We start from the raw sequence: 9,591 nt of genomic DNA, 5'->3' as shown, positions 1-9,591 counted from the left end.
ATGAAATCCCTGTAGGCAGGGACTACGGCCATTCTCAGGAGGAAGCAGATACGGAAGAAGAGACCGCCCATCCCTCAACATCTATACTAATAATAAGAGGGTTCATGGCTCTTAGAAAAGAGTTAGGCAGGAAAGTTAGAGGGGTTCGGGTCTGCCTGCAAAGACATTGAGGTCATCCTCTCCTAGAAGGGTTCGCCCTAGCCCGCCCACAATTAAGCAAGCCAGAAGGCATTTTTTAACTCTCACAAAGAAACAAGCAGGCAGAGAATTAGGTACTAGTTTAAGCCAGTCACTCACATCTGTGCATTGAAGACCCCAATGACCTTCAACTCACCTGAGCCTCATTATACCATCATTATAATATGGTGCATATGCTCAGAAGTTCAATAATATCATTATAACAGACTGAATTCTGGGAACAAACATGCGCAGAAAGCAAAATGATGAGTCACTGAGTTCTGTCAATTTTAGTTATCAATCGAGGAAGCCCACCCCTCTAAGAAAAGTAACCACCCACAGCAAATAGGGATAAAAACCCTGAAGGCTTTGTTACCAGGCCTTTTGAGCCATGCTTCTCTTGCTCAGGCCCACTTCCACATCTTAAAGTGTATTTTCCCTTCTAATAAAACTTTTCTTTTCTACTGTATTTCTGTGTCTTGCTTAATTCTTTGTTCGAGACATCAAGAACCTGGACAACGCGCCAGGAGAGGATCCCCACTCTCTGGTAACAGTTGACCTAGAGTCATAAAATCCTTTTCCCTCAGAGCCTCTAGAAGGAAACAACCCTGCCAACCCCTTGATTTTGGACCTTTGGCCTATAGAATTGTGAAAGAATAAACTTCTGTTGTTTTAAACCACTCAGTTTGTAGTAATTTGTTGTAATACAGATTTCTAGCTTAAGTCTATACGAATTCTTCTTTAGGTCACGAAAAAATACAAATAAGTTTTGTTCTGGAAGGGTAGGTCAAAAGAATATGTTTGTCTACAAATATTCTTGTAACCTTACTCTAAACAGACTTACATATGTAAAGAATATCAATGCAGTGATCATGTATACTATTCTAATAGTAGATGTGTTTTGGGTTTTCCACCAACCTATATACTTCTCTGAAAACTATCTTCATGAACACTGATAGCTACATATATATTGTGTGATCTTGCCTTCCTCCCATAGCCATAGCTATTTGTCCCTAGGGGCAAGGGTCCCCTGACTTCTTAGACTAATTGAAGTCTTTCTCAGAGTACTTTGGGATTGGGATCCAAAGCCAGTGGTCAGTTTTTGCTGGTTACTTTAATGAAGGATGTATCAAGTTGAGAGGACTCAATTGATCATAAGCTATCAAGGTAGAGAAACTGTAAAGAGAAAAAGAAAGAAACAAATATACAGATAGAATCAGGATAAAAGACTATATAGTACTGGAGAGCAAGGGACTAAGAGATTATCTGCCTTTGTTTCTAATTCAAATTGCTGAGATCCTCATAACAAATTTATTACCACTGAGAAGCAGTTATAGTGTAGTGGTTAAGAGTAGGAATTCTGGAGCAAGACTGCCTTGTGTGTGTTACTTGACCTCTCAATTTTCTCACTGTAGTTGGAACAAATAAAAGTATGTTCATCAAAGAGTTGTTTATTAAATTAAATGTAGAAAGCATTTAGGATAAGTAAGGTAAAACAAGTACATTGATGTGAAGCATTTAGAAGTGTACCTTATATGCACTCAGGAAGTGTTGATTGTTGTTGTTATTACCCCATCACCCCAAAATGACTTTTAAAATGTGCCACATTTCCAGTATCATTTTATGTTTATTAGTAAGTAGTACATTTAAGTTGCTTTTCCATGTTTGCTTATACTTTTAGCTTTGCAGTAGGTCAACTTACCATAATAAAGAGTAAAAAGCCGTCACAACACAGAAGATCATTTTTTCCCCTTACTGACAGTTTTAAGTCAATACTCATCTTAAAACACAAAGTAGAGAATGACCTCAGAAACATGGCAAGGTGAGAGACGTCCCCAGATCTCTCCCCTTGAAGTAACAATAAGCTGAACATCTAAAACTCAACAAAAAACACCAAAATTGCACACCAGCACTTCTGAGCATGGAATCTGCGCATAAGAACTACCACAGGGATCCAAGAGGCTTAGACGCCACCTACTGAAAACCAAAAGAAAAACGCTTTCTTTGCAACAGGCTAAAGAGAGAATTTATATAATAAATCTTTCTGGAAAAAAAGCAGAAAACACTTCTGTTAATGTCCAGGCGGAGAAATAGTCCATTAAACACCATGAACAACCAAGGTGACAAGCCATCTCAGAAAGAAAGAGAAAAATCTCCAGAAAATAAATTTACAGACATAGAAATATGCGACTTCAATGACAGAGAATTCAGGATGGTACTTCTGAAAAAACTCAGTGAGTTCCAAAATGAGTCATATCCACAATTTCAGGAATTGAAAAAACAACTAGATGAGCACCAAATGGAGGAAAGGATCAGTGATATCGAAGACAGAAATCTGGAAATAAATCAGAAGGAAGAAGAGAGAAACCGAAGAATGAAAAATAATGAAAGAGAAATACAAGAACTAGCTGATACTATCAGGAGAGGAAACATAAGAATAATGGGCATTCTCGAAGGAGAAGAAAAGGAGCAGGGACTAGAAAGAATTTTCAGACAAACGGTGGACAAGAATTTCTCAAATCTAAGGAATGAGCTGGAGCTTGGAACTCAAGAAGTCAACAGAACACCCAATTATCTCAACCCAAAAAGGCCTTATCCGACACATTGTGTTAAAATTATCAAAAATCAATGGCAAAGACAGAATTCTCAGGGCAGCTAGGGAAAAGAAGACAATAACCTATAAGGGAAAGCCCATTAGATTATCATTGGACTTCTCAGCACAAACCTTACAAGCCAGAAAGGAGTGGAATCAAATATTCAAACTACTAAATGAAAGGAACTACCAGCCAAGAATAATGTATCCAGCAAAGCTCTCCTTTAGATATGAAGGAGAAATAAAGACCTTTCCAGACATACATTTTCACAAGTGTACATCAAACTAAACCTGTTTCTACTTCCATAAGTTATAACACAGCAGAGCTGATTTCCCTTCAGGTGTATTGAATTAATGTTTTCTCAGCTTCTTCAAAAAATATTCTCACCTGTTTCATGCAGCCTATTCAGAGAGGCTAATTCTCCGGTCACTTCAAACATTGACTCCTTGAATAAACAGGAACAAATGAACAGTATCCTGAAACCTGTCAACTTATTAAGAGACAAGGAAAACCACTCAAAATAATTTACCTTCACTAAATAATTTAAATTGTATATGGATGTTCCCAGTGGGCTCAACACTTTAAGCAGCTGTTCTTACCCCAAAGCTAATGGTCTTAAACAGGTTTATTTTTTCTAGATACATTTTTTTCAGTTGCTGTAATCAATCAACATTAAATTTCTTGCATGGCTAGCAAATGAGCCACTTGGACATGTACTTTGGTTGCAGCCTCATTTCCTCCTTTTCTTTTTTTGTGAAGAAATTTTACTATGATGAGATATAGCTTTTAATTTTTGTAACTTTTCTGAATGTTTTTTTGTGATTTGGTAGTATTATGATGAGTTCTTGGTCTGGTAATGTCAACATATATTGTATTCTTATAGCACAGATACAGATTCGTTGCATAATAAACATAATTCTTTGCCATCTAATTTGATAACAAAATAACCCACATTTCATTGTATCTTAAAAATAGAATATTTTTTTGTTTGTTTGTTTGTTTTGATTTAACAGGTATAGACTGGTAATAAAATAATAAAATGTCCCAGTATGATGATCTGAATGGTACTTGAAATGCTGTCAGTAAAAATGTGTTACTGTGATTTGTAGTGTGTAGCAGCAGTGTGAAGTGATAGAAATGCCACATATGGTCTCGGTCATGAGTACTCTGTTGTTGTAGTGTAAAAGCAGCCATAGACAATTAGTAAATAAATATGGCTGTATTCCAATAAAATTTTATTTAGGCACACTCAAAAACACACACTCAAACACACACACACACACAAAACACAAAGTAGATAGTAAAAAGCTATTTAATATCTGGGTATGTTTACTGTGGATATGTTTGCTCGCACCTAGCTGTTTTCTTTCTACATGCATAGCTGGCATAGTTTTATATTACAGCAACATGTAAGGCAAGTCAGAGTACCTACTCCAGTTTTAACAGAAATATTGTGTGAGAAAAAAATGTTATTTTAAATGCTTGTTATACTGGGAAGTAAGCATCAGTCTGACCTTGTTAGGAGAAAAGCAGACTTCCTATTATAGAGACGGCTGCACATCTGTTTAGAAAAATACATGAACAGATTTTGGCCCTCTGGGTCAGGTTCAGACAAAGAAGAGTTTAGTACTTTGCACGTTGAAGAAGCGACAATTTTTAGTTTCTTCCTAAGTCAATGATGCATATTCAAATACTGAGATATTGGGGAAATCCTGGAACAGCGAGGCATGGACTCACAGAACCCTGATTGGCCCTGAAGAGGAACTGCTAGAGATGATAATGTGGCTGAGAAGCTTTGAGACAGTGAGATAGTTATTATTCTATTTTAAATTGTTTCCTTTTCTGTGCTTTTCTGTAAGTCCCACTCATTATCCCAAAATCTTCAGTGAGTCTGTCATGCACTGATATTTAGGCACAAGATGAAGCAGGTTAGAGCCAAACAATGATGGCAGCTGTGTGGGCTGCAGAGAAAGCCATCCTGATACAAATGTTAAGTGAAAGCCTTTCATTTTGATATAAAAGTTGGAGACATCAACGGCATCTGACTTTAGCTGTTTTTTTAGACCTTCTTTGGAAACTCATCTGTTCTTTAGAAAAACTAGGCAGAAAAAAAAGAACACTCTTAAATAGCCTTGTAGCCCAGTGGTAATCTGTGCTGTGCTTTACTTAGGGGAAACAAGAAACCAGACATCTTTGGGCCCCACGATAACTGTAGCAACTTGAAGAGGACCAATGACTAGTTCTCTGTAAGCACGATGGGGTGAATGCTACTTTCACCCCATAGCAGTCATATTACAATGACTGCTATGAGGGAAAGCTGGAAATTTGGTCAAAAAATGTAGGGTACCAATTTCAGTATCTGGAGGTTATAGTAAATTCCCCTGTCCTGATCTAAATATTAGAAAAATAAAATCACCTTTTAAAAGCAAAAGTTTTTTTTAAGTTATTATTAAAAAGTATACAGAAGAGTGTAATAAACTCCCAAAGACTCCATCACCAAGTTTCAACAATAACCAATATTTTTTCATTTTTTACCCTATTCTCTTCCCTCTCTTTTAATTTTATCATTTCATTTATAAATATTTTAGTCTGTATCTCTAAAAGGTAATGATTCTTATTTTATACATAACCATAATATAATGATCACACCTAAAAAAATGATAATAATTTCTTAATATTGTCAAATATTCAATCAGTGTTCAGATTTCACTGATTGTCTCCTAATGTTTATTCTTTAAAAAAATTTTTTTTAATTTGTTTTATTCAGGATTAAACAAAGGCCACACTGCTTTTATGCTTGATATGATGTAGGTTAACCTGTTTTATCCTTGTCAAAATTCGTAAGTAATAGTGTGTAGTTTCGTCAGGAGGCACAAAATGCTTAATTGGTTTTCATCTCGTTACTAGCAGCCACTGGTGATCATTATCTAATTATTTTTAAGGATTAGCAGAATAGTAAATTTCACACTGTTCTTTTGTAGACATTAACTTATTAATTATTTAATTATTCCAAGGTAGTTAATATAGGAAAGACAGATTAAATCCTTGATTCTTTCCTTCACCAGTTTTCAGAGTTATGAGTTAGCTCCCTACTACTGGTCATCCTTCCAAGGTGACCACTGTTTTTATAAAGTATTATTTATTGTAATTATCATATTATAATCATTTAATAATTATGTGTTATTAATAAGTTTTATTGTCATTATTTAACATTTTACTCATAAATTCAAGCATATTTGGTATGTTTTAATCCATTACAGTTATTTTTCTCATCAAAGTGGCTATCCTGACCCAAAAGAAGCCTCCTCAAGTTGGTTCTGAGTTCTTTTAGATAGTCTTGCTTTCTAATATGATAACATTGTTTCAGGATTATTTTATGTTTTCTAGGTCAGAACAATAATCAAACATTTCTCAGAGGAGCCCTTATTCCTTTTAGTGACAAGTGGTATTTAGAGACCAAAATAAGGGTGGTATGTGTGTTGTGGGGGCTGGTGCTTTTTACTACTTGCTTCCAGGTCTTTTCAATGAACAGCTAGGACTTCTTTAAAAAGATAAATATATCATGAGCTCAGTCTAATATTCACAAATATCTATAGGATTTTTACTTAACCTTATTGATCCTACATTTATATCTCCCTTATCCCACACAGGGAATTCCAATTCTCAAAAACACCAGAATAATTACTTATTTGTTTTATCACATGAAATACACAGTTGGCAGTTTCAGAATAAGAACACTGGAATTAGCTGCTGTGCTGCTCTTAGGGTGATTGTTTCAAAGTCCAAATCTTATCATGTCTGTGTCCAAACTCCTTATTGCTTTCCCATCCTCTGAAGAATTAAATCCAAGCACATTAACATGCCATAAAAGGCAGTTCATGATCTGACCCTATATTACTGGCTAATCCAAAATGCTCTATTCTTCCTTCCCAGTCTATTGAACTGAATCATCAATCCAAGTCCAGATCAGAAGCTTTTTTATGTTGTGTCCCCACTACCCTGGCACAAATGTTCACTCTTTCTTTGCATTCTCCTCTGCCTCATACAGGCTCTTATCAGTGCATTTATCAAACTGAATTCTAATTATTTACACATATGTGTGTTCTCTACTAGACTATGCACATTTTGATGGCAAGGCCCAATTTTGTAATCCCAGCATCTAAGCTAAGTCTGTAATAAATAGAAAATACTCAATAAATACTTGTTTAATGGAGCTGATTTAGTATGACTGAAGAGTTACAAAATCTAGCAATTTTTTCTGATGTTTAGGACGCTATTTCTCTCAGTGTTTTTAAGAAATTAATTTTCTGCTGGTAATATCACATTGCTAGGAATTAAACAGAAGCACAGAGAAATTATTTGCAAACTCCAAATAATTGCTCTTGTATTTTTCATGATTAAGGTAAATACAATGATAATGGTAACAATAATATCTGTTGACACCAGCAAACCTCCATGCATTGACCTCAGTAGTCACATCTCAAATGGTAATAGGCAGCATACTGGAGGGTCTTCAGCATCAGTAAATTATCCTTCTAAGAGATTGCATTTGTGATATTCCCCTTGATCGAGCTCAGTTCTGCTCCAACAGATGACCAAGACAGAAAGTAAAGTTGTTCTCTGATATTCTTTTCTAACAGTTTTAAACATTTGCTTTTCATGGCATCAGGGAAACACAAATTAAAACTACACACCCACTAGAATAGCTAAAATTAAAATGTGTGCTCACAGTTTTCAACTGTTGCATGTTAAATTATTTCTCATATGTTAATAAATTGTGCCTTATTTCACCACCTTTTTCTCCAATAGCATCTATTTAAATGTTACAGCAGTTCTTCTCTTTCTCCACCCCCCTTCTTTTTTGTTTCTCGTTGCTGTTTGAGTAGGGGATTTTGGGGTCATCTTTGCAAGAGTTTCTTGTAGGTGAGAAGGGGAGAAGGATAGCAGCCTGGGCTAAATGATTTTGATTTTATCTAACTCAGTATCTCTCTTTTCCGCAGTCACAAAATCAACTTTATTCCTCCAATTTAGGTTGTCCTTATAATTCTTTACGAAGCTTTGTCTTTTTGCATTTATGTGCCAAATGGTTCTAGGAGGGCATTCTTCCAGCCCAGTCCTTTTTCTGAACCCTCTTTAGCAGACAAAGGACATAGGTTTTGTGCTAAAGAGGTATTCCTCTATTTAGGAAGTGAACATTTTAGTGTTTGTGTGCCTTATGATATCTGTTAGTAGTGAATTCTCTCTCCTCCCATCTTTTCCTTTGTGTGCCCCCAGATGATAACTGTTTTTGATGTCTGAAGTAGACAGTTTTAGTTCAGGAAGTCACAACAGGTCTGCAAGTGTTTCTGAGAAAACAGGATGTGTGGAAGAGTCCTAGAAGTAGCAGATATCAGAAATCAACAATAAATATTTACTTGCAAAATGATGGAGCCCCTCTATCAGTGAGAACTGCTGTGATCAAAGAAGGCAGGTGCAAATGGAGATTTGGGAGACAGATGGCTTAGAATGTGTTCCTGTGAGAAGTCACACAGAGATGGCAGATTTAAGATAATAGCACTTCTAAAAGAGAGGGGAATTAGAAAGTGAAAATTAGGAGCAGGATCCCTTGGTGAAGGTGGCTTCTTTACCAGAGGTGGTGAAGATATCATAAAAGTTTGGAATGGATGATAGGAGCCTTTGTGAACCAAGTTAAGAGCTGACATTTAGGTGTGGTTTGGTACCAGAAGTGGCATTTCTTATAGCAATTGAGAAACTGGGAAACCTACTCCTTCACTCACTTTAAAAGATCCTCTTTCTAATCAAGAAAAATCCGACTCAGCAAAGTAATTGTGTGATTACAACATCAGAAGAAAGCTACTCTAGGAAAACAAAAGTGTAAAAGTGAACTGAAAATATATACAAAACTTCCCTGTAGACTAAGAATACTTGCTAAAAAAAATATTGCTCCAAAGCAGAGGAAAACTGCAATACAACGTTCCAGCATAAATAAAGGGGGATAAAAAGATGATATAATTGCAGCCAGCAAGGAAAACAATAAAAAAATAAATACAGGAACTCAGGGAAGACATGGCCAACAAAGGGAAGGTGGTGGTCAGTCAATAGGAGGCTGTGAAATGGTGACTAGTAAAATTTAGGAAGGAAATAGAAGGAAAAGACGATTATTTTATAATAAAAATTAAATAGTAAGTAAATTTACTTGGTAAATAAAGACTAAGTTACAAGAAGCATAAAGAGAAATAGACACTATAGAAAGCACAGCAGGACATAGAAAGTACACACAGGAAGAGTGAAGAAAAAGAAAGACAAATAAGCAAAAGGCTTTTAAAAGAGGGAGAATGTAAAAGATAAAAAAAAAGATAGACCAAAATGATCCAAAATATGAATAACTGGAGTTCTTATAATTGGAGGAAAACTGAAGAATGGAGTAAAGCAAGCATTAAAAAGGTGTTCTGAAATAAGACTTGAATTACATATTAAAAGTCATCCAGATGTGATAAAATTGTCCTAGAATGATCAATACCAAGATACATCCTAGTGATACATATCCTACAAACACCAGACTTATCCTTCTAACACTAGCAGCAAACTTTGGGCTTCTAGGCAAAAACATTATATCATTTTTAAGGGAGAGAAAGCCAAGTTGGCAACGCTACAGTCAATGGAAATGGAACAATATCTGTCTGATACTTAAGGAAAGAAAGTTTTAATATAGGGAAGAGGCATTAAAATTACATAAATTGACTAAATATAAACTAAGCTGTATTCAGAGCCTGTTACTTGCTGCTAGACATGGGGAATTTGTAGAAAACAGGAAGATTCC

This window comes from Pteropus alecto, unplaced genomic scaffold (genome assembly GCF_000325575.1).
Source record: "Pteropus alecto unplaced genomic scaffold, ASM32557v1 scaffold164, whole genome shotgun sequence".
Classification (NCBI taxonomy): Eukaryota; Metazoa; Chordata; class Mammalia; order Chiroptera; family Pteropodidae; genus Pteropus; species Pteropus alecto.
This window is presented reverse-complemented; position numbering follows the sequence as displayed.